Below are 27,002 nucleotides of genomic sequence, written 5' to 3'. Positions count from 1 at the left end.
GCTGGGATTACAGGTGTGAGCTACTGCGCCTGGCCTATTTTATTATTTATTTGTTTATTTTATTATATTATTTTTTCTTGAGACAGTCTCCTTCTTCACACCCAGGCTGGAGTGCAGTGGCTTGATCCCCGCTCACCGCAACCTCCACCTCCCGGTTGGAGAATCTAAGAGATTCTCCTGCCTCAGCCGTCTGAGTAGCTGGGATTACAAGCGTCTGACACCACACCCAGCTAATTTTTGTATTGTTAGTAGAGACGGGGTTTCACCATGTTGGCCAGGCTGGTCTCAAACTCCTGACCTCAGGTGATGCACCTGCCTCGGCCTCCCAAAGTGCTGGGATTACAGGCGTGAGCTACTGCGCCCAGCCTATTTTATTTTTATTTATTTATTTGTATTATATATATATTTTTGAGACAGTCTCCCTCTTCTCACCCAGGCTGGAGTGCAATGGCCCGATCTCGGCTCAGCGCAACCTCCACCTCCCGGGTTCTAAGAGATTCTCCTGCCTCAGCCTCCTGAGTAGCTGGGACTACAGGCGCCTGACACCACACCCAGCTAATTTTTGTATTGTTAGTACAGATGGGGTTTCACCATGTTGACCAGGCTGGTCTCGAACTCCTGACTTCAGGTGATCCGCCCACCTCGGCCTCCCAAAGTGCTGGGATGACAGGTGTGAGCCACTGCGCCCAGCCAAGACAATGGACATTTTCAAAGCTTCTGAGTTTTCAACAAAATCGTCTCCCAGCAAAAAATGTTCTTGTTGTGTGCGGCCTCTGGAGGACCTTCAGGGCACAAAAGCCTTATGCAATGTAGAAAATTCAAGTGGGGTCTCCTTGTTTTAAAGAAAGTATTTCTGTAATCTTTATTGAAATCGAACGTGTTCTTTTGATTCCGGCCATTTATCTTGTACCGTTTGACTTTTTCACTGGGGGAAACTTCATGTTTGATTTGAAACAGCCGCATGTGTACTAATGATGCTTTGGTTTAGAATGTATTTTCCATGTGGTCTCTGAACTTCCCTTTAATTTTGTATATATTTTGGGACACACAGAAATCTTGGATTTTTTTTAATGGAATAAATTTGAAAAACCACCTCTGTCACGTTGTAAACTCTCAGTGAGTTACTTATTATTATTATTTTATTTTATTTTCTGAGACGGAGTCTCGCTCTGTGGCCCAGGCTGGAGTGCAGTGGTGCAATCTCAGTTCACCGCAACCTCCGCCTCTCGGGTAAAAGCAAATCTCCTGCCTCAGCCTCCTGAGTAGCTGGGATGACAGGTGCACGCCAGCACACCCAGCTAATTTTTTGTATTTTTGGTAGAGACGGGGTTTCACCACATTAGCCACGATGGTCTCGATCTCTTGACCTCGTGATCCGCCCGCCTCAGCCTCCCAAAGTGCTGGGATTACAGGCGTGAGCCACCGTGCCCGGCCCTTTGTGTTACTTCTCGTTACTGATCTGTCTGTCTGTTTACGGGATGCTGCCTTACAGCTTTCATTGATTATTATCTTTATAAAGGAGTTTCTTGTCTGTTCTTGCTGAGACCTGATTTTCGCTGGTTTTTAGGAAATAAATAAATAAATCAAGAGAAATTTGGAAAATAAATAAATCAATAAAGAGAACTTTAGGAAATAAATAAATAAAGATAACTTTTCCTTCTGAGGTATGAAGACCTCCATGACCAGGATATGGAAAGAATCACCAGTTATACCTGGTTCTGTTGCATTGCAAACGTCACACCTGGTGTCTTGAACCACAAAAGGAAGGGACAGGGGATTCTTATTTTATTTTATTTTATTTATTTATTTATTTATTTATTTTTTTGAGACAGAGTCTCGGTCTGTCGCCCAGGCTGGAGTGCAGTGGCGCGATCTCGGCTCACTGCAACCTCCGCCTCCCGGGTTCCAGTGATTCTCCTGCCTCAGCCTCCCGAGTAGCTGTGATTACAAGCACCTGCCACCACGCCCAACCAATATTTTGTATTGTTAGTAGAGATGGGGTTTCACCATGTTAGCCAGGCTAATGTTTCTACAGAAACATTTGGAAATCAGTGTACTGATTTCCAGACCTGAAAAAGAAACTTTCTGCTGGGATTAAGGCTGTATTTTAATTTGGGAAATACTGATATATTTACAAAATGAAATCTATACATCCCACGGGACCACAGTCTTCTCTACTTTTTTTTTTCTTTTTTTTTTTTTTTTGAGGTGGGGTCTCGCTGTGTCGCCCAGGCTGGAGTGCAATGAATGGCGTCATCTCAGCTCACTGCAACCTCTGCCTCCAGGATTCAAGCAATTCTCCTGTCTCAGCCTCCCGAGTAGCTGTGACTACATATGTCCACCACTGCTCTCAGCTAATATTTGTATTTTTAGTAGAGACAGGGTTTCACCACGTTGGCCAGGCTGGTCTCAAACTCTTGACTTCAGGTGATCCGCCCGCCTCAGCCTCCCAAAGTGCTGGGATTACAGGTGTGAGGCACCATGCCCGGCTAATTTTTGTATTTTTAGTAGAGACAGGGTTTCGCCATGTTGACCAGGCTGGTCTCGAACTCCTGACCTCAGGTGATCCGCCCGCCTTGGCCTCCCAAAGTGCTGGGATTATAGGCGCCTGCCACCATGCCTGGCTAATTTTTATATTTTTAGTAGAGACGGGGTTTCGCCATGTTGGCCAGGCTGGTCTCGAACTCCTGACCTCAGGTAATCCGCCTGCTCAGCCTCCCAAAGTGATGGGATTACAGGCATGAGCCACCGCACCTGGCCAAAGCCTTCTTTCATTTGCTTCCTGAGTACCCTTCCTGAGCTTCCTGAGCAGGCAGGGAGAACCACTTGGACCGTTACACCACAGGTGACAGCTCTGTCACCGAGACTGGAGTATAGTGACAAGGTCTCGGCTCACTGCAACCTCCGCCTTTCTGATCCAGGCGATTCTGCTGCCTCAGCCTCCCGAGTAGCTGGGATGACAGGCGCCCACCACAACCAGCTAATTTTTGAATTTTTAGTACAGACGGGGTTTCACCATATCCGAGACAGGTCTCAGTTCATTTAGAAAGTTTATTTTGCCAAAGTTGAGGACGTGCACCCATAACACAGCCTCAGGAGGTCCTAGTGACATGGGGCCAAAGTGGATGGGCCACAGCTTGGCTTCATAAACTTTAGGGAGATATAAGGTCTCCATCAATATATATAGAAGAGGTATATTAGTTCTGTCAACAGAGGTAGAGACAACTGAAAGCAGCGAGGGGGCCTCCAGCTCAGAGGTGACTTTGAATAGAACGGGAGGCAGCTTTACCCTCCTCGGTTTCCAGCTTCCATTTTCCCTTTAGTTTTGTGATTTTGGGGACCTCAAGATGTTTTTCATTTGCATTTCCCGCCTTCTCTACTCAAAGGATTCTTTCACGTGCCTGCAAGATCGGCAGTTGCCTCTCTAGTCACTCAGGGTGTTTATTATTGACTTTACTCCTGGGCATTTGATATTTCCTTGCAATGATCACAGCCATTTTTATACTGATATGTACTTATATTTATATGCATATGTATTATATTTTATAAAATAATTGAAATACAAAGTAAAATATAAATAACATTAAAATTAAATTGTATTTATTATGTATTTACATTATATTATATGTATATATGTATTTATATTACATGTATTTATATTTTATAAGATAATTAAAATATAACTAAAATAAAATACAAATAAAATTAAAAGTAAATTATATGCTTATATGTATTTACATTATTATATACATGTATTTATATTTATGTCTATATTTATTTATTATATATTATAAGATAATTAAAATATAATTAAAATAAAATATAAATAAAATTAAAATTATATGTATTCACATTATATTATGTGTATACATGTATTTATATTTCTGTATTTATATTATATGTATTTATTGTTTTATAAGATAATTAAAATATAATTAAAATAAAATATAAATAAAATTAAAATTATATTTATTATATGTATTTACATTATACTATATGTATATAATATGTATTTATACTTCTATGTATATATTATAGGTATTTATTATATTATATTTGATGAGATAATTAAAATATAATTAAAATAAAATATAAATAAAATTAAAATTATATTTATTACATGTATTTACATTATATTATATGTATATATGTATTTATATTTATATGTATATATTATAGGTATTTATTATATTATATTTTATGAGATAATTAAAATATAATTAAAATAAAATATAAATACAATTAAAATTATATTTGTTATATGTATTTACATTATATTATATGTATACATGTATTTGTATTTCTATGTATTTATAGGTATTTACTATATTTTATAAGATAATTAAAATTAAAATATAAATAAAGTTAAAATTATATTATATGTACATTATATGTATATAGGTATCTATATTTCTACGTATTTATTATATTATATTTTATAAGTTTAACATACAATTAAAATAAAATATAAATAAAAGTATAATTAAATTATATTTATATTATATGTATTGTTATATGCATTTATGTTATATTATTTGTATTTATATATATTCATATTTATATGTTTTATATTTCACATTTCCATTTTATGCTATTTTTAAAAATTTTCACTATTTCTTTTCCTTTTTTCTCTTTTTTTGGGGACAGTCTTGCTCTGTCACCCGGGCTGGAGTACAGTGACAAGGTCTCCGCTCACTGCAACCTCCACCTTTCTGATCCAAGCGATTCTCCTGCCTCAGCCTCCCAAGTAGCTGGGATGACAGGCACCCACCACGACCAGCTAATTTTTGTATTTTTAGTAGAGACAGGGTTTCACCATGTTGGCCAGGCTGGTCTCGAACTCCTGACCTAAGGTGATCCACCTGCCTCGGACTTCCAAAGTGCTAGGATTACAGGCTCAAGCCACCACGCCTGGCCCCTCTACTTTCTTCATAAACTTGCTCTCACTTTACTCTATGGCCTCACCCTGAATGTTTCTTGTGCAAGAACCAGGAATCTCTCTTGGGGTCTGGATCAAGACCCCTTTCTGGTAACAACACTGCGTTTGAAAAACCCCTATCTCTGAGCTTTGAGTAGGTACTCCACCTCCCGCATGGCATGGCCGGCCTTGTGTCTCTTAAATTCTTTGTCTACAGCAATGCTGTGAGTCTTTATTCAGCAGGCAGGAAGAACCACTTGGACAGTTACGGCACAGCTTAGAAGACATTCTTAGAGTCTCTGCTTGGAAAGTAGACTGGCCTCGTGAAAACTCGGTGGCACATACACACCATGGAATACTATGCAGCCATAAAAAATGATGAGTTCATGTCCTTTGTAGGGACATGGATGAAATTGGAAATCATCATTCTCAGTAAACTATCGCAAGAACAAAAAACCAAACACCGCATGTTCTCACTCATAGGTGGGAATTGAACAATGAGAACACATGGACACAGGAAGGGGAATATCACACCGGGGACTGTTGAGGGGTGGGGGGAGGGGGGAGGGATAGCATTAGGAGATATACCTAATGCTAAATGACGAGTTAATGGGTGCAGCACACCAGCATGGCACATGTATACGTAACTAACCTGCACATTGTGCACATGTACCCTAGAACTTAAAGCGTAATAATAATAAAATAAAATAAAATAAAAAAGAAAACTCGCTCTGAAAGGGTAAGCCTGGCTCTAAGCTCTGAGCTCAGCAGGCTGGTGGTAAACATTGCAGCTGTAAATCCAGGGAGAGCTGTGTTACTGGCAGGAGGAGGGATTTTACAGCCCAGGGGATGGAGGGAGATTTGAATTTAAAAGACTTTTGCACAAAGGCAGGACCCCATGCCCAGCTGCCATCCGCGGGGTCCCCAGCTTCTCTGAGCTTCTCACAATGACTCTGGGCCCCTGGGGACAGCCACAGTGACTTCTGAATGTCCTAGCAAAACCTGTGAGGGTCAGCTGGATGCCAGGAATTGTTTCTTGGGTCCTGTTTTTCCTCCAATAGGGGCCATGCGGCTTTAGCTCTGAGTGTATTTGTGATTGTGGTTAGTTACAGCGTTCTATTTGGGGGAACTGTAATAGTGAAAAATCAGAGAAGGTGGCAGGGAACAGACATTTTGTAGAGTTATCAAATCTAGAGCTGAGAGAAGTTAATGCTTGTCTATTTCAGGGTCTCTCAGCCCAGGCTCTGCTGACATTTGGGGATGGAGGATTCTCTGTGGTGGGGCTGTCCTGGGCACTGTATGGTGTTGAGCAGAGACCCTGGGCTTCACCCACCAGGTGCCAGGACCACCCCCTCCCCAGTTGTGACAACCAAAATTGTCACCAGATATTTGCAAAATATCTCCTGGCGGTAAAATATCTCTGGTTGCCATAGATAGGTAAGTACGCAAGTACATACACAGGGGGAGGATAGAGATGGGTGGATAGATGATTGATACATACACGATAAATAGAAAGATAGATGAGACAGATAAATAGATGGTAGATGATGGATAGATAAATATATACATACATACATGGATGGAAGGATAGATACATAAATACATGGATAGATGGATGGATGGATGGATGGATAGACAGACACATACATACATACATAGATGGGTAGATACATACATACATACGCATATACATACATGGATAGATGGATGGATGGATGGATGGATAGACAGACACATACATACATACATAGATGGATAGATACATACATACATACGCATATACATACATGGATAGATGGATGGATGGATGGATGGATAGACAGACACATACATACATAGATGGATAGATACATACATACATACGCATATACATACATGGATAGATGGATGGATGGATGGATGGATAGACAGACATACATACACACATAGATGGATAGATACATACATACATACGCATATACATACATGGATAGATGGATGGATGGATGGATGGATACATACATACATACACAGATGGATAGATGGATGGATACATATATACATACATGGATAGATGGATGGATGGATGATACATACATACATACATACATAGATGAATAAATGGATGGATGGATAGATACATACATACATGAATAGATGGATGGATGGATGGACAGACACATACATACATACATACATAGATGGATAGATGGATGGATAGATAGATAGATAGATGCACACATACATACATAGATGGATAGCTGGCTGGATGGATGGATGGATAGATATATACATACATGAATAGATGGATGGATGGATGGACAGAGACATACATAGATACATAGATGGATAGATGGATGGATAGATAGATACATACATACATACATACATGGATGGATGGATGGATGGATAGATAGATACATACATACATACATACATAGATGAATAGATGGATGGATGGATACATGCATACATACATGAATAGATGGATGGATAGACAGACAGACAGACAGATAGATAGATAGATGATAGATAGATAGATAGATGATAGATAGATAGATAGATACATACATACATACATGAATAGATGGATGGATGGACAGACAGATAGATAGATACATACATATATACATACATACATACATACATACATACATAATCGGATAGATGGAAGGATGAATAGATGGATGGATGGATAGATAGATTGATTGATAGGAAGAAAAATAAATCTTAGGACCCCGAAATCACTAAGCCAAAGGAAAAAGTCAATATGGAAACTGCATCAGGCAAACCTGCCTCCTATTTTATTCGTAAATAAGATCGCTACAGAGATACAAAGATCACATATGTCCCTCACAATCTGTCCACAAGGGAATTCCTACCTATCACCTATAAGCCCCCTCCTCACTTTCAGCTGTCTCACCTTTCCGGACCAAACCAATGCACAGCTTACAATATCACATATTGATTGATGTCTCATGTCTCTCTAAAATGTATACAACCAAGCCGTGCCTCAACCACCTTGAACACTTCTCGTCAGGACCTCCTGAGGCCGTCTCATGGGTGTGTCTTTAACCTTGGCAAAATAAACTTGCTAAATTGATTGACACCTGTCTCAGATATTTTGGGTTCATGATAGATAGATAGATGATAGATAGATAGATAGATAGATAGATAGACACATACATAGATACATAGATGGATGATAGATGACATGACTGGAGAGATGATAGATGATATAGGTGGATATATAGATGATAGATTAGTGATAGTGGATAGATAGATAATAGATACATAGATAGACACATAGATGGATAGATAGATAGATATACATAGATGAATGGATAGATAGATGATAGGTTGGTAGATAGATAGATAGATAGATAGATAGATGAAATGGATAGACCGATTATAGGTAAATAGACAAATAGATAAGATGAATGGGTAGATAAAGAGATGTGATGGATGGATAGATGATAGATAGACAGATAGATAGATAGGGCCGGGCGCGGTAGCTCACGCCTGTAATCCTAGCACTTTGGGAGGCCGAGGTGGGCGGATCACGAGGTCAGGAGATCGAGACCACAGTGAAACCCCGTCTCTACTAAAAATACAAAAAATTAGCTGGGCACGGTGGTGGGCGCCTGTAGACCCAGCTACTCGGGAGGCTGAGGCAGGAGAATGGCGTGAACCTGGGAGGTGGAGCTTGTAGTGAGCCAAGATTGCGCCATTGCACTCCAGCCTGGGCGACAGAGCGAGACTCTGTCTAAAAAAAAAGATAGATAGATAGATAGATAGATAGATCAAGATGGATGGGTAGTTGATAGACAGATGATGAGATGGGTAGATAAACAGATGGTAGATGACAGATTGATAGGTGATAGTAGATAGATGGACACACGATAGATAGATAACAGATAAGGTAGATAGATGCTGGATCTATAGATAGATTGATTGACAGATGATAGATAATAGGTAAGTAGATAGATGATACATAGATAGATAGGAAGATAGATGAGATGGATGACTAGATAGATAGATACATAGATAGATAGGTAGATAGATAGATAGATATAGATGATAGATAGATACATAGATAGATAGATAGATAGATACACAGATAGATACATAGATGGATACATGGAAGGATGAATGGATGGATGGATGGATAGATAGATGAGATGGATGAATAGATAGATAGATAGGTAGGTAGATAGATGAGATGAATGGATAGATGATTGAAAGACAGATAGATGTTAGATAGATAGATAGATGATAGGCAGGCATTTAAAGTTAAATTGCATTCCAGAACCTCTCTCAGTAGACCTAGAGAATGCCAAAACGCAATCCTATGTTGTCAGATAGTTTAAAGTATGAATTTTCAAAGAGTTTGACACCCAGGATGCCGTGAAGCTCTCAGAGAATCTCCAAATTCGCAGATGATAACCCTGTTGAAATACAGAAGAGAAGCCATCCATGTTGAATGTAGTAAACTCCACTCTCCCTTTAGAAGAATCCTTGAGTTCTTTGCGTTTCAACGTTTTTTTAAACGTTATCTCATCACACAGAATGCAGAAACCATCAAAAGTGCATGTAAACATTCAATTAGACTTGATGTGTTTCTGTTGAAATCCATCAGATAAGCTTAAACCATGATTAAGATCCTTTTTTTTTCTTTTTTTTTTTGGACATATGTTTCCTTCTAAACAGTCTTTCTGCACTTATCAGTGTTTTGTCGATGGCGTGTCCCATGCACGGTTAATTTCATTTGCCTCCATGCCGTTTCAATCTTCCCTTGATAACGAAGATAGATTTATAAACCCCACTTACCATTGTGTTTTCCTTTTGCCGAAAGCGATGTAAACAAATCAGAAACACAACGGAGTTTTGGGAAATAGGAGAAAGAGACAGAAAAGAAGGAAAGAAACAGAAATACAGCCGATGTCCCACGGACGACGTGTTGACTAGAGTTCTCTTGGAGAGCTGTGCCTGAGTTCACACTGCGTGTCTGTTTGCTGCGCACGTGTGTGATGAGATGTGTGGACAAGGACTGAGAAATACAAAAGAGATGGGTTAAAATCAGACTCATGGAGGCTGGGCGTGGCGGCTCACGCCTGTAATCCCACCACTTTGAGAGGTTGAGGTGATAGCATTACTTACCCCAGAAGTTCGAGACCAGCCTGGGCAACATAGCAAGACTCTGTATACATAACTCTGTCTCAGGCTGCTAACAAAGACATACCTGAAACTGGGTTATTGATTGATTGATTGATTGAGACGGAGTTTCGCTCTTGTCACCCAAGCTGGAGTGCAATGCTGCCATCACTGCTCACTGCAACCTCCGCCTCCCAGGTTCAAGTGATCCTCCTGCCTCAGCCTCCCGAGTAGCTGGGATTACAGGCACGTGCCCCCACGCCCAGCTAATTTTGTATTTTTAGTACAGACAGGGTTTCTCCATGTTGGGCAGGGTGGTCTTGAACTCCCGACCTCAGGTGATCCTCCTGCCTCGGGCTCTCAATGTGCTGGGACGACAGGCATGAGTCACCGCGCCCGGCCTGATACTGGGTAAAAGATAAAGGAAAGAGGTTTAATGGACTCACATTTCCATATGGCTGAGGAGGGCTTCACAATCATGGCAGTGTGTGCAGGGGAACTGCCCTCTATAAAACCATCCGATCTCGTGAGACATCTTCACTATCATGTGAACAGCAAGGGAAAGACCTGCCCCTGTGATTCAGTTACCTCCCACTGGGTAAGTGCGATGACACGTGGGAATTTTGGGAGCTGCAATTTGAGATTTGGGTGGGGACACAGCCAAACCATATCGCTGCGTCTACAAAATATTTCCTTCTTTCCTTCCTTTTCCTTCTTCTTTCCTTCCTTCCTTCTCTCTCTTTCTTTCTCTTTCTTTCCTTCCCTCTTTCTCTTTCCTTCATTCCTTTCTTCTTTTCTTTCCCCTCTCCCTTCTCTTCCTTACCCTTCCCTTCCTTCCCTCTCTTTCTTTCCTTTCTTTCTCTTTATTTTTCCTTCCTCTCCTTTCTTTCTTTCTTTTTCTTTCTTCCTTTCTTTTTCTTTCTTTCTTCCTTTTCTTTTTGTCTTTCTTTCTTTTTCTTTCTTCCTTTCTTTCCCTTCTCGCTTCTCTTCCCTACCCTTCCTTTCCTTCCCTCTTTGTTTTTTCTTTCTTTCCTTTGTTTCTCTTCCTTTCTCTCTTTTTCCTTCCTCTCCTTCCTTCCTTTTCTTTTTCTTTCTTTCTTTCATTCTTTCCTTTTTGTCTTTCTTTCTTTCTTCCTTCCTTCCTTTCTTTCTTTTCTTTCCTCACTCTGTCACCTAGGCTGGAGTGTGATGGCACAATCTCAGCTCACTGCAACCTCCGCCTCCTGGATTCAAGTGATTCTCCTGCCCCAGCTTCCCAAGTAGCTGGGATTACAGGCCCAGCTAATTTTTGTATTTTTAGTAGAGACGGGGTTTCACCATATTGGCCAGGCTGGTTTCAAACTCTTGACCTCAGATGATGCACCCGCCTCAGCCTCCCAAAGTGCTGGGATTACAGGCGTGAGCCACCATGCCCAGCCTTACATTTTTATGTTTTATACATAAAACATAATTGCCAACTAAAGAATCCCTAAAGCCCACCTATGACTCATAGGAACCCACTTTGAGATGTTTCATCTTTAGGGCCAAAACAAGGTATACCTTCTATGTATTGATTTATGATTTTACCTACAATTCCTGTCTCCCTGAAATATATACAATAGAACTGTAGGTCGGGCGCGGTGGCTCACACCTGTAATCCCAGCACTTTGGGAGGCCGAGGCTGGCAAATCAACTGAGTTCAGTTCAAGACCAGCCTGACCTTTTCTACTAAATATAAAAATGCCCAGATGTGGTGGCGGGGGCCTGTAATCCCAGCTACTCAGGAGGCTGAGGCAGGGGAATCGCTTGAACCCTGGAGGCAGACGTTGCAGTGAGCCGAGATCATGCCATTGCACTCCAGCCTGGATGACAGAGTGAGACTCCATCTCAATTAAAAAATAAATAAATAAATAAATAAATAAAAATGGAACTGTAACCAGACCTCCTCAACACACCTTCTCAGGATCTCTTGAGACCATGTAACCCTGGAGCACAGGTGCTCATATAGGTTCAGAATAAACCTCTTTAAATATCTTGGCATAATTTGTTTTATTCTGTCAGCAGTAGCAGATGCTGACGATTACATACACTCACTTTTTCTAGCTAAGACTCCTGGTGTTGGAAACAGCTACGTTGTCTGGGGTATATACCCTGGAGTTCGTTGTCTCATGCTGAGAAAGAATTGAGGACAGGGACAGATGACAGATGTGGATGGGTTAAAGAGTGAAAAGTTTAATGGACAGAAGAAAGGAGAGAGGAGAGCAGCTCCTTTTGAGAGAGACAGAGACAGACAGATAGAGAGAGACAGAGACAGAGAGAGACTGTCAGACAGACAGAGATAGAGAGACAGACAACACACACACAGAAGTCCGAACAGGAGAAAAGAGAGGAGAGCAGCTCCTTGCGAGGGAAAGAGAGAGAGAGGGAGACAGAGACAGACAGAGACAGAGAGACAGACACACACACACACACAGAAATACAGAGAGAGACACAGAGAGAGAAACAGAGAGACAGACACACACAGGGACAGAGAGAGAGACACACACACACACACACACACACACAGAGGTCCGAACAGAGGAAACGAGAGAGGACAGCAGCTCCTGGAGAGAGAGAGAGAGGGGAAGACACACATACACACAGACACACACAAGCAGAGAGGTCCAAACAGAAGAAGAGAGGAGAACAGCTCCTTGCGATAGAAAAAGAGAGAGACAGAGAGAGAGACAGAGGGACAGAGAGAGAGACAGAGGGACAGAGAGAGACAGACAGACAGACACACACACACAGGTCTGAACAGAAAAAAGCAGAGAGGAGAGCAGCTCCTTGCGAGAGAGAGAGAGAGACAGAGACAGAGAGAGAGAGAGACAGAAAGGGAGACAGACCGAGAGATATACAGAGAGACAGAGGGACAGAGAGAGAGAGAGAGACAGATAGACAGACAGACACACACACGTCCAAACAGAAGAAAGGAGAGAGGAGACCAGCTCTTTGTGAGAGAGAGAGACACACAGAGAGAGAAACAGACAGAGAGAGAGATGGACAGAGAGGGAGAGAGAGACAGACCGAGAGACACAGAGAGAGACAGAGGGACAGAGAGAGAGACAGAGGGACAGAGAGAGACAGAAAGACAGACACACACGTCCCAACAGAAGAAAGGAGGAGAGCAGCTCCTTGCAAGAGAGAGAGAGAGAGAGACAGAGACAGAGAGAGAGAGAGAGAGAGACAGAAAGGGAGACAGACCGAGAGATATACAGAGAGACAGAGGGACAGAGAGAGAGAGAGAGACAGATAGACAGACAGACACGCACACGTCCAAACAGAAGAAAGGAGAGAGGAGACCAGCTCTTTGTGAGAGAGAGAGAGACACAGAGAGAGAAACAGACAGAGAGAGAGATGGACAGAGAGGGAGAGAGAGACAGACCGAGAGACACAGAGAGAGACAGAGGGACAGAGAGAGAGACAGAGGGACAGAGAGAGACAGAAAGACAGACACACACGTCCCAACAGAAGAAAGGAGGAGAGCAGCTCCTTGCAAGAGAGAGAGACAGAGAGACAGACAGAGAGAGACAGAGACAGAGAGAGAAAGGGGGAGGGGGAGGGGAAGGGAGGGAGAGGAAGGGAGGGAAGGAGGAAGGGAGGGAGAGGGAGGGAAGGAAGGAGGGAGGGGGAGGGAAAGAGAGAGAGAGACAGAGAGAGAAAGAGAGCCAAAAAGGGGGGAGGCACCTGACCTCTGCAGACTTTATAGGCAGGCTGGTGAAGGCCGTGTTTAATTTACGTAGGGCTCAAAGTTTGGTTCGATCAGGTATGACATCCACAGAGTGCGTGGGGAAGGCCGGTCGCCCCACCCTCATCTTAATCAAATGGCATTTCCAGTTGATCGGCGCCATCTTGTCGGCTTTTCTTACTGTACATGTGGTTGACAAAGAGGAGGGAAGATGGAGCCGCCATCTTGAAGGTGTCTAGCCCCTAGTTCCTGCCGGGAAGATGAAGCCGCCATCTTGAAGGTGTCTAGCCCCTAGTTCCTGCCGGGAAGATGGAGCCGCCATCTTGAAGGTGTCTAGTCCCTAGTTCCTGCCGGGAAGATGGAGCCGCCATCTTGAAGGTGTCTAGTCCGTAGTTCCTGCCGGGAAGATGGGGCCGCCATCTTGAACGTGTCTAGTCCGTAGGTTTTGCCGGCATTCACCCGTACAAGCTCCCAGCTGGCTTGTCTATGTCTGCAGCTCGAATGCAGCTCAATTTTACAGACTGCTCTTTGTTAGAAAATGATTTGGGGCTGCTTTTCATTAAAGAGAAAAGCCTTACTAAGGACTTCCATATCCTTACCATCTGCCTAAGTGATTTCTTCTTAACTCCTATATAAATGTCTTTATTTCAATTCTCATCATGCAAAAAAAAAAAAAAAATTGAGGCGGGGTCCTTGCTGTAAAATGCATGCAAAATAATTTGCACTCTGTCAACTTCAAGTTCAATATAACTTATACACCCTCAGCAATGGCTAGACTTGGAAGCTGGGCATTTGAGATCAACCAAATGGTTGATGAAACCTAGATATACAAGCTGAGTCCTACTTAGTGGATTTAGCCATAGTGAATTCATTAATTTACTCACTATCTTTGCCTACATTTTCAGTAAACCTGTTTTCTGAGCGATATCTCCTACATATTATATTATATTATACTATATTATATTATTTATATTATTTTAACAAAATATGTATACTAGCCTGGTATGGTGGCTCATGCCTATAATCCCAGCACTTTGGGAGGCCAAGGCAGGAGGATCACTTGAGACCAGGAATTTGAGACCAGCCTGGGCAACATAGAGAGACTTCACCTCTACAAAAGAAAAAGAAATATATGTATACTATCTTTAAATGTAGCTTATATCTGCTAATATGCAAATATAGAAATATGCAACTAAGGAAGATAAACAAGATCTGAATCCTAATATAAACTGGTTTTTTTTAAAAGTCTATAGTTGATTAAAGACTCTATTTACTGGAATTTTATAAATCCCCCCAATGAGTTATAAATTAATAATTTGCTATATTTATTTGTGTGCTGTCTGTGTAATTCAGTCAATTATTAATGAATACATTTGTTACATATAAATAATAAAATCTCCATCTCTGACCGCAGCGAACGCTTCATGTTAATACACTGAGAATAGCACATTAATAATGAAATAAAGGTAGAGTAAATAATGGTATTGGAGCTGCCAAGCATTCGTTGTTATTCAAACGCTTCAAAGTAACATCTGAAAATGCAAGTTTTGAGTTCAAACTTTGGCCTGGAAGTATATTGCAAGCCCACCCGTATATGAATTAAAAGGGAGGTGTAGGGCCGGGCGCTGTGGCTCATGCTTGTAATCCCAGCACTTTGGGAGGCCAAGGTGGGCAGCTATCTGAGGTCAGGAGTTCAAGACAGGCCTGGCCAACATGGTGAAACCCCGTCTGTACTAAAAATACAAAAATTAACCAGGCGTGGTGGTGTGTGACTGTAATCCCACTCAGGAGGCTGAGGTGGGAGGATCAGTTAAACCTGGGAGGCGGAGGTTGCAGTGAGCTGAGATCGTGCCACTGCACTCCAGCCTGAGTGACAGATTGAGATCCTGTCTCAAAAAATATATACAGAGAGAGAGTAATTAAGAAAACTAATCCTTTATCACAAATCCTTGTAGACCAGCACATCTCCCCATGATGTCTCTCTTTCTTTTTTCTTTTTTGAGATGGAGTCTTGCTCTGTCGCCCAGGCTGGAGTGCAATGGTGCGATCTCGGCTCACTGCAACCTCTGCCTCCGGGGTTCAAGTGATTCTCCTGCCTCAGTCTCCTGAATAGTTGGGACTACAGGCGTGCACCACCGTGCCTGGCTAATTTGTGTATTTTTAGTAGAGATGGGGTTTCTCCATGTTGGTCAAGCTGGTCTCGAACTCCCGACCTCAGGTGATCCACCCGCCTCGGCCTCCCAAAGTGCTGGGATTACAGGCGTGAGCCACCACGCCCGGCTTGCCCATGATCTTTTTTTTAATCATATATATAAATGAATATTGTACCTAGCGAGGACGCGTTCCTCCTCTTACTTTTGGGAACCACTTATTCTGTCTGTGGAGTAGGATTAGTGAAAGAGGAAGGAAGGCCTCTTTGCAGTTGAGATAAGAGGAAGGCATCTGTCTCCTGCTCGTCCCCGGGCAATGGAATGTCTCGATGTAAAGCCGAATTGTATATTCCATGTACTAAGATAGGAGAAAACTGCCTTAGGGCTCGAGGTGGGACATGCTGGCAGCAACACTGCTCTTTAAGGCATTGAGATGTTTATGTAGATACACATCAAAAGCACAGCACTTTTTTCTTTACCTTGTTTATGATGCAGAGACATTTGTTCACAAGTTTTCCTGCTGACCTTCTCTCCACTATTGTCCTATTATCCTGCCACATCCCCCTCTCTGGGAAACGCCCGATAATGATCAGTAAGTACTAAGGGAACTCAGAGGCCGGTGCTGGCGTGGGTCCTCCGTATGCTGAACGCCGGTCCCCTGGGCCCATTTTTCTTTCTCTATACTTTGTCTCTCTGTCTTTTTATTTTCCAAGTCTCTCGTTCCACAAGAACCCATCCCTTCAGTACTTTCAGGACTTTGCTTTCTTAATAATCTTTTTTTTTTTTTTTTGAGGCGGAGTCTCGCTCTGTCGCCCAGGCTGGAGTGCAGTGGCGCGATCTCGGGTCACTTCAACCTCCGCCTCCCGGGTTCACGCCATTCTCCTGCGTCAGCCTCCCGAGTAGCTGGGACTACAGGCACCCGCCACCGCGCCCGGCTAATTTTTTGTATTTTTAGTAGAGATGGGGTTTCACCGTGTTAGCCAGGATGGTCTCGATTTCCTGACCTCGTGATCTGCCTGCCTCAGCCTCCCAAAGTGCTGGGATTACAGGTGTGAGCCACCGCGCCCGGCCTTCTTAATAATCTTAAATGCTCTGGAAACTGGGCATGTTGGATCAATCAGACGGTTGTTGATACCTAGATACAGAAGCTGAGTCCTCCTTAGTTGGATTTAGCTGCAGTGAATTCATCCGTTCCCTCACTATCGTTGGCTACCATTTCAACAAACCCGTTTGCTATGGGGTAGCTGTATTTTCGCCACTTTACTTTTGTGATAAACTTACTTTTGCTTTGCACTGTGGACCCGCCCTGAATTCCTTCTTGCACCGGATCCAGGAACCCTCTCTTGGGATCCGGATCGAGACCACTTTCCGGTAACAGGTCCATCTTTCCTTCTACGAGAAGCTCCTTATGGGGGGAGCATGTGTCTTCCTAAGGCAGCGGTGGGTATGGGACTTGCTGTATACGCGAAGGTCTTTGGTCTCTACTGCTAGAGATAGTGGTGTGTCTTCCCTAGGTAGATTTGCAGAGGGTAGAGAGTAGAACACTTTATCGAGAGCAAAAACGCACATGTACCCTCTCAAAGCATCCACACCCCCTTTCTGAGGGAGGAGAATGTTGACACAATACAAGCTGCTCACTCAAGACCTAAGCCCCATGCAGTCACTAGACGAGTCTCCAACCACAGCCCTGTCTTAGAAATTAGATTTCCTCACACCTGTAATCCCAGCACTTTGGGAGGCCGAGGTGGATGGATCACCTGAGGTCAGGAGTTCAAGACCAGCCTGGCCAACATGGTGAAACCCCATCTCTACTAAAAATACAAAAAATTAGCCAGGCGTGGTGGCACATACCTGTAATCCCAGCAACTCGGGAGGCTGAGGTACAAGAATCGCTTGAACCTGGGAGGTGGAGGTTGCAGTGAACTGAGATTGCGCCACTGCACTCCAGCCTGGGCAATAGAGTGAGACTCCGTCTCAAAAAAAATAATAATAAAATAAATAAATAAATAAATTAGATTTCCTGGCCGGGTGCAATGGCTCACGCCTGTAATCCCAGTACTTTGGGAGGCCGAGGCCGGCGGATCACCTGAGGTCAGGAGTTCGAGACCAGACTGACCAACATAGTGAAACCCTGTCTCTATTAATACTACAAAATTAGGACACCATCCTGACTAACACAGTGAAACCCCGTCTCTACTAAAAATACAAAAAATTAGCCAGGCTTGGTGGCAGGCGCCTGTAGTCCCGGCTACTCGGGAGGCTGAGGCAGGAGAATGGTGTGAATTGGGGAGGCAGAGCTTGCAGTGAGCCGAGATTGTGCCACTGCACTCCAGCCTGAGCGAGACAGCCAGACTCTATCTCAAAAATATATATATATATATTAGCCTGGCGTGGTGGTGCACACCTGTAATCCCAGCTACTTGGGAGGCTGAGGCAGGAGAATCGCTTGAACCCAGGAGGCAGAGGTCTCAGTGAGCCGAGATTTCACCAATGCAATACAACCTGGGCGACAAGAGCAAAAACTCTGTCAAAAAACAAAAAACAAAACAAAACAAAAAAGGCCCTGGGGTTCAGAGAGGTTGTGATGAAACAAACGTCACACAGCATTGTTACTGCAGGGACGGAACGAGACCCCATACCTTGTGAGCCTTGTGATTTCCAGTATAGAGCTCTGGCTGTGATAGCAAAGGGGTTATGCTTTCATATTAGAGATGTCTTGCTTGTTTTAGGGATATTTTGCTTCCATTTTAGCTAATAGCGACAGGACTGTGACATCCGCTGGCTGTAAAGGATCAGATCTGTCAATACAGACTTGAAAACATCAGACTCCAGGGCTGTTACTGAGAGGAGGCGTCCAGAGTCATCTCAGTGAGAAGAGTATGAACGAATCACTTGAGGTCATTGAAGGCAATAATTTTAATCCTAGGATTTTATATTGAACCAAACGTGAAAGTTTACCCACCCCCAACTGCCCAGACTCATGTTGAAAATGCTTTTGGAAAAATAGTCGCATAGAAAGAGCAGCAGATAGGGGCCTAGGATTTGCCTTTATTTTTATTTTTATTTATTTATTTTTTTCTGTTCGAGACGGAGTCTCGCTGTGTCACCCAGGCTGGAGTGCAGTGGCGCGATCTCGGCTCAGTGCAAGCTCCGCCTCCCGGGTTCACACCATTCTCCTGCCTCAGCCTCTGGAGTAGCTGGGACTACAGGTGCCCGCCACCACGCCTAGCTAATTTTTTGTATTTTTAGTAGAGATCGGGGTTTCACCATGTTAGCCAGGATGGTCTCGATCTCTTGACCTTGTGATCCACCCGCATCCGCCTCCCAAAGTGCTGGGATTACAGGCGTAAGCCACTGCACCCGGCCTAATTTTTGTATTCTTTGTAAATACAGAGTCTTGCTATGTTGCCCAGGCTGGTCTCGAACTCCTGGATTCAAGAAATCCTCCCATTTCAGCCTCTCAAAGTGTTGGGATTATAGGCATACGTCTTTGTCTCTGGCTTATTTTCTCTAATGAAAAATGCAGTGTTTCTATTGAAACAAGAAATTCATTTCATGCACCAGTTAATGGGAAAAGCATTGTGAGAATCAACTTCTTAGTTAAACTCCACTTTTGTGAACTTTTGGCCAAGGCTTTTGGCCAAGGTTCCTGAACGTTTTGGCCATGGTTCCTGAACTTCTTGTTCGCAGCTATTGGCTGTGCTGTTGAGTGGTTGCAGGCTCTTTTTCTGGGGTTTGGAGGGTGGAAATGATGGAGGATTTAGTTCTTGGTCACTTTGCAAGCCAGGGACCTCCAGACGGTGATGCCCCACCAGAGCTAGGCTTACGCACACCTGTAATCCCAGCTACTTGGGAGGCTGAGGCAGGACAATGGCTTAAACCCAGAAGGCAGAGGTCTCAGTGAGCCGAGATTTCACTGTGTTAACCAGGATGGTCTCGATCTCCTGACCTCGTGATCTGCCTGCCTTGGTCGCTCTTGTCGCCCAGGTTGTATTGCAACGGTGAAATCTCGGTTCCCGAGTTGTTGTCCAGCGTCCAAGAAGAATGAGGACACGCTGACAATTGAAGAGTGAGCAAAGTGGAGAGTTTTATTACGTGATGAGACAGCTTTCCTCAGAGAGGGGAAGAGGGGGTGGTCCTCTGACCCGAAGTTGGGAAAGTCTCCATAATATGACTCAGCATGGGGCAGGGGCAGGCCATAGGTAGTATCGGAAACAGGAACATTTGATTGATTAAAAGGCATTATTCAGGCTGGGTGTGGTGGCTCACGCCTGCCATTCCAACACTTTGGGAGGCAGAGGCGGGTAGATCACCTGAAGTCAGGAGTTACCAGCCTGACCAGCATGGAGAAACCCCATCTCTACTAAAAAATGCCGAAATTACCCCGGCGTGGCGGCCGGCACCTGTAATCCCAGCTACTCTGGAGGCTGAGGCAGGACACTTGCTTGAACCTGGGAGGCAGAGGTTGCAGTGAGCTGAGATCGCACCACTGCACTCCAGTCTGGGCGACAGACCGAGACTCTGTCTCAGAAATAAATAAATAAATAAATAAATTAATTAATTATGGGCGACAGAGTCTCAGAAATAAATAATTAACTAATTTAATTTAATTTAATTAAAAAATTATTCAGAAAGAATCAATTGGGAAAGGGCGGGCAAACAGGAACAGAAGTTGTCACTCTGGGTGGCCAGTTTCATTCTGGACCAGCAGGCTGGTCTTTCGGTCCTCAGGCTGTTTTTGACTTGAAGGTGGGGTTTCACCGGGGACCTGCCCCTTACTGCCTAGGCATCTGGCTGCCTCCTATCAAGACAAGGGGAAGAGAATGCTGTCCACAGAGGGTAAACCAGGACAGCCCCTCTAACTCCACCTGCACTGAAATAACAAGGCAGGCTGTGGGGTTATAACATCCGACATCTGGAGGCTTCAGGATCTGGCCCCGAGCACCTGCCATACATCGCCGGAATTCCGTAGGATCCTCAAATCTGTATTAGGGGGAAAAATAGACTCACACAAGTCCCTCCAGGTTAACTGCAAACGAATCGGAAACACATGGGTGAATATCGGGCAAAACACTCACGAATTTGAGAAGGAAGTAAGTTCTTCTCAAAGAGGATCCCAGGAAGTGGGCGGTGGAAAATTGGTTTTAAGATGTTGCTTTGGGCCAGGTGAGATGGCTCACGCCTGTCATCCCAGCACTTTGGGAGGCCGAGGAGGGTGGAACACTTGAGGTCAGGAGTTCGAGACCAGCCTGGCCAACACGGTGAAACCTCGTCTCTACTGAAAATACAAACATTAGCCGGGCATGGTGTCGGGTACCTGTACTCCCAGCTCCTTGGGACGCTGAGGCAGGAGAATTGCTTGAAGCCGGGAGGAGGAGGTTGCAGTGAGCTGAGATTGTGCCACTGCACTCCAGCCTGGGAGATAGGGCGAGACTCCATCTGAAAAAAAAAAAAAAAAAAAAATAGATGTTGCTTTGACCCCAGACACAGCTACGCCGGTCTTTCCAACAAGAAACACAGCTGTTGGGACGCTTCTGTTGGGTCCACACGTACGTCCCATCAGACACACTCAACGAGGTTTCCTTGGTAGGGTCACTGGAGGTCCAGGAGGGCCATCCCAGGCTGCAACTCAAACCCAGGACACATCATCAAAGGCTCCTCCGAGGACGAGATGGGTCCATCAAACAGCAACGTGTAATGCCTAACCTTGTTTTTTTACTAATCCTATTTTTAGATTTTCCCTTTTTGTCTCTTTAATTACCTAGCCTTGTTTCCCATGAGAACAGACTCTCTCTCAGCTGGGAAAGCCGGACGCACCCCATTTGGCCCCTTGATTTACAAGACACTAAGGGCTCCTTACCAAACCCCCTTCCTCAAGGAGTTAACCTGTGTTAGCAGATCCTCAGCATTTCAAAGGAGCTCAATTAACTGATAAGGTACTGGAACAAACAATGTATGAAGTTCCCAGGATTTTGCTCAAAAAGGATAACAACAGAAAACCTTGAGTCTGTGTCCAGCATAGCATCCATATCTAACCCTTATGAAGGATTTAGAACCCCGCACCTGGTTCCGTTGCTTTTTTTGTAACCATTTGTCTTTCAAATTGTTTATCTCTCTGTAACCATTTGCTTCTTTTGATTCTTGCATGTTTTTACTTCTGTAGAATTATTGCATTTGAGCTCCCCTCTCCTTCCTAAACCAAGGTATAAAAGTTAATCGAGCCCCTTCCTCGGGGCCGAGAGACTTTTGAGCGTTAGCCGTCTCTTTGGCCGCCGGCTTAAATAAAGGACTCTTAGTTCGTCTCACAGTGTGGCGTTTTCTCTAACTCGCTCGGGTATAACAAACACACCTGAAAAATCACGTGCACCCAGCACACGACGGCATCCACGCCCACAGCACAGGGTTCTCAGATGATACAATCAGTGTTGGGAAAACTCAAAAGCTACATGCCATGTTCAAACTGCCAAGGAAGATGACGGCCAGGCTGAGATATCTACCATCATTACAGCCAGAAAGCAGAGCTAGGAGGAAGACCTGGAAAAAAAGGAAGGAAATTTAGAATCACAGAGAGCGTAGGGTTCTAGACTGGTTATGGGAAGAAAGGACAGGCAGATTGTAGTGGAGAAAGGGTAATTCACGCAGAGCCGGCTGTGTGGGAGACCAGAGTTTCATTATTACTCAAATCAGTCTCCCTGATAATTTGGGGATTGAAGTTTTTATTTTTATTTCATTTTATTTTTTTGAGACAGAGTCGCCAGGCTGGAGGGCAGTGGTACAATCTCAGCTCACTGTAACCTCCACCTCCTGGTTCAAGCGATTCTCCTGCCTCGACCTCCCGAGTAGCTGGGATAACAGACGCACGCCACCACATCCGGCTGATTTTTGTATTTTTAGTAGAGAAGGGGTTTCACCATGTTGGTCAGGCTGGTCTCAAACTCCTGACCCTGTGATCCGCCCGCCTCGGCCTCCCAAAGTGCTGGGATGACAGGCGTGAGTCACCGCACCTGGCCAGGGATTGGAGTTTTTAAGGATGATTTGGTGGGTGGGGGCTCAGGAAGTAGGGAGTGCTGGTTGGTCAGGTTGAGGATGAACTCGTAGGAGGCCGAAGTGAGTTCATGCTGTCTTCTGTTCCTACGTGGGATGGCTGAGATCTGGTTGAGCCAGATTACCGCTCTGTGCTGTGTCATCGGCTGCATTGGAATCCAGCGTCTGCAAAATATCTCAAACACTGATCTTAGGTTCTGCAACAATGATGTTATCCCCAGGAGCTATTTGTGGGAGGTTCAGACTCTTGGAGCCAGAGGCTGCCTGGTCCTTCAATCATAATTCCTAATCTTGCAGCTAATTTATTAGTCCTGCCAAGGCAGGCTGGTCCCCAAGCAAGAAGTTTCCCCCCTCCACCCCGTCCCTGCCCTCCCGGAAAAGGGCTATTGTCAGTTTTGTTTCAGAGTTTCAACTATCAACTAAATTCCTTCTGAGGCTACTACGCCCAGGAGTGAATAAAGACAGTTTCGAGGTTAGAAAGAAGGTGGCGGGGGCGGCTGGTTAGGTCTGATCTCTTTGGCTGTCATAATTTCTTCAGTTATAATTTTTGCAAAGGTGGCTACAGGAGGATGGGAGAGGAATGAGGGGGTCATGAGAGAGCCAGTTCCTCCATCCCAGCCCCAGAGGGGAGAATGTGGACACGGCCCCTTCCTCCTCCTCCATCATCCCAGCCCCAGGGAGGAGGGTGTGGACAGGGCCCCTTCTCCATAACGCCAGCCACAGGCGGTGAGGATGTGGACACTGCCTCTTCTCCATCTCAATCCCAGGGAGTTCGGGTGTAGACGTGGCTCTTTCTCCATCCCAGCACCAGGGGGGAAGGCATAGCCCCTCTTGCATCCCAAAACCAGCGGCTGAGCAGTTTGGTGACGTCCCCATTGTACCTGATCCATTTTGTTGCACTGGGTCTGCAGCAATTCTACATGTTTATGGAACCCAGGATTCACCTCCCAACAGCTGTTTAATCTTCAACTGCCCCATATCTGGGGATGCATCTCCAGGTTTGAAATCTCTGCTGTCAAGGTAGCCTTTTTCTTTCCAGAATCCCCATTGCACTGTTTCTTTCGATGTGACCTGTGTGTTTCTTGGTGGAGCTGGAATCCTCCGGGTTCCCCTCCCACGGAGCCTGGTTTGGCCTCCCTCCTCCTCCCCTTTGCAGCCCGAGCCAAAGACCCCTCAGTTTGCGGCGGCCCCTTGTTTTTATTATTTTAATTGGTGCTTGAGCCCTGCAGGTTTACGACCCCCGTGTTTACACTAACTGTACTTTAATAAGTCGCCTAAGAGGTAACAGGAGCGTAGGGCTCTATAAATGTTTTAATTCACACAAACCCACCCAGCTATTTCCATCCACACCCAGTGTGGTCGGGACGTAAAAATTGAGAGGGCCAAGGTGCTGGATCAGGCCCCCGGCTCCCCCGGCCGCCTCTTCCCGCTTCTTTAAACGTTTCCAGCAACCTCTCACTTTTATGTTTGCGCTTGTCTAAATGGCGCTCTGAGGCCGTTCACACCCCCCCGGAGCCCCATAAACCACTGCTTAGGACAATCTCCTTTTACCACCTGCCCTAGGAGACGGGCAAACCCCACATATACAAACCCCACTGTTTCCAGAGCTCTCTTAGGTTACGAAGAACGCATTTGGGGGGCTCAGGAAGATAGCCAGACGCCCAAGAATCTGGGCCTGGAGCATTTCTTCTTGCAATGTGTTTGCGTTTTCTCTGTCCGTCCTCATATTTCTTATCCTAAGACAGATTTCTTCTCCTAAGAAATTAGGATAAGATTTCTTATGCTAAGAAATTATCCATCCTAAGAAGTCGGGTTTGGCTGTGGGATGTTGGAATTTTACAGGACAAGGGTATGGTGCCAACTGAGGGGACATCGAATTTATTTATTTATTATTTATTTATTTATTTATTTATTTATTTATTTTGAGATGGAATTTCCCTCTTGTTGCCCAGGCAACAAGAAGTCGGGCTTGGCTGTGAGATGTTGGGTGTTTTACAGGACACGGATATGGTGCCAACTGAAAGGACCTTGAAGGTATCTATCTATCTATCTATCTATGAATCATCTACGTATTTATTTTGAGACAGAGTTTCGCTCTTGTTGCCCAGGCTGGAGTGCAATGGCACGATCTCGGCTCACCGCAACCTCCACCTCCCGAGTTCTAGCGATTCTCCTGCCTCAGCCTCCCAAGTAGCTGGGATTACAAGCCTGTGCCACCACGCCCGGCTAATTTTTGTATTTTCAGTGGAGATAGGGTTTCACCATGTTGGTCAGGCTGGTCTCGAACTCCTGACCTCAGGTCATCCACCCGACTTGGCCTCCCATAGTGCTGGGATTACGGGCGTGAGCCACCGCGCCCAGCCTTGTTGAATGCATTTATAGGGTGCCAGGGATTTGGGGGCCTAGGCACGGCACATTGTTGTGCAAAATGCCAAGAACCCAGCTGGGGAGATGATGGTGCCTCGGCATGGAGGGTAAGGAGATGTGTGCAGCCGGGGACGTCCTAAATGTTGGCTGGCGCTTTAACAGCCGCATTAAACATGGGCTTGGAGAGAACGTTGAAAATCGACTCTTTTAGAGATTTAAAAATGTGAAATGTATATAAGCCTATATGTCAAACGTCACATTGTACCCCATAATATATACATTATGGATCCTAATTTCTATTCATTATACATATATGTATATAATAGGGTATATATATGTGTGTGTGTATACATAATAGAGTATAATAATATACATTTATTTTATTATACATTTAATACATATAAATACATAAATATGTATATGTAAATGCATATTTATATATTATATATTATGTAATATATGATACATTACATGCTGTATTATTTTATTATTAATTATAATATATAACATGTATAATTATCATATAATATGTAATTATAATATATTGTAATATATTACATTTTATATATAATAATATATTATATTTTATAATGTTATATAATATATTATACCAAAACATAATATATAATAATATATTATATTTTATAATGTTATATAATATGTTATAATAAAACATAATATATAATAATATATTTTATAATGTTATGTAATATATTATAATAAAACATTATAATAATATCATATATCACATGTATAGTTACTATATAATATATAATATAGTGTATAGTATACAGTATATGTATAATTATAGAATATATAATTAATAAATATAATATATAATATGTTATGTATTATATATAATATATACGATTGCTATGTAATATATAATATATAGTTAAATATATATCTTTAAATATGTATATTTATACGTATAATATAGCATACATAAATATATAATGGGTACAATGATATGTATTTATTTTATTTTAATATAATAAATCAATACATATAACAAACATGCATTCATATGTAAATATATTTAAAATATATGTATTGATATATTATACATATATTATGAGGTACAATAGTATATATATTTTATTTTACATATAAATAGATATATAAATATATGTATTATATATAATTTAAATTTATATATTTTGTATATTCTATATGTCATATATTATGGGGTACAATGATTGCATATTAAATACATGCAATTTTTATTGGTCAATGAAAAATAAAATATGAAAAAAGGAAAGGAAAAAGACAGATGAAACCTGTGGTCAGCTTTTGTGGGAGTGCGGAAAGCACGTCCAGAGCTCAGAAGTGTCTCTTCTTTTCTGTGGTTTCATGATGCGGCACCGCTATGAGGAAGATATGAGGAATATCTCTTGGCTTGGAGGATGAAGACAGGAAGCTGCTTCCAGTCTTCACACAGCAGAGGCCTTTGTGTCACATCTGCAGAAGAATATACATGTTTCACATGAATGCATTGTTCTTCTTGGCCAAAATCAATCCACAGAAGACATGGTATGAGTTCTACTCTCTGCTTCTGTGAGTTTGACTATTTTAGATTCCTCATATAAGGGAGATCCTGAAGTATTTGTGTTTCTGTGCCTGGCTTATCTCACGAAACATAACGTCCTCTAGGTTCACCTGTGTTGTTGCAAATGGCAAGATT

This window comes from Pongo pygmaeus, chromosome Y (genome assembly GCF_028885625.2).
Source record: "Pongo pygmaeus isolate AG05252 chromosome Y, NHGRI_mPonPyg2-v2.0_pri, whole genome shotgun sequence".
Taxonomy (NCBI): domain Eukaryota; kingdom Metazoa; phylum Chordata; class Mammalia; order Primates; family Hominidae; genus Pongo; species Pongo pygmaeus.
This window is presented reverse-complemented; position numbering follows the sequence as displayed.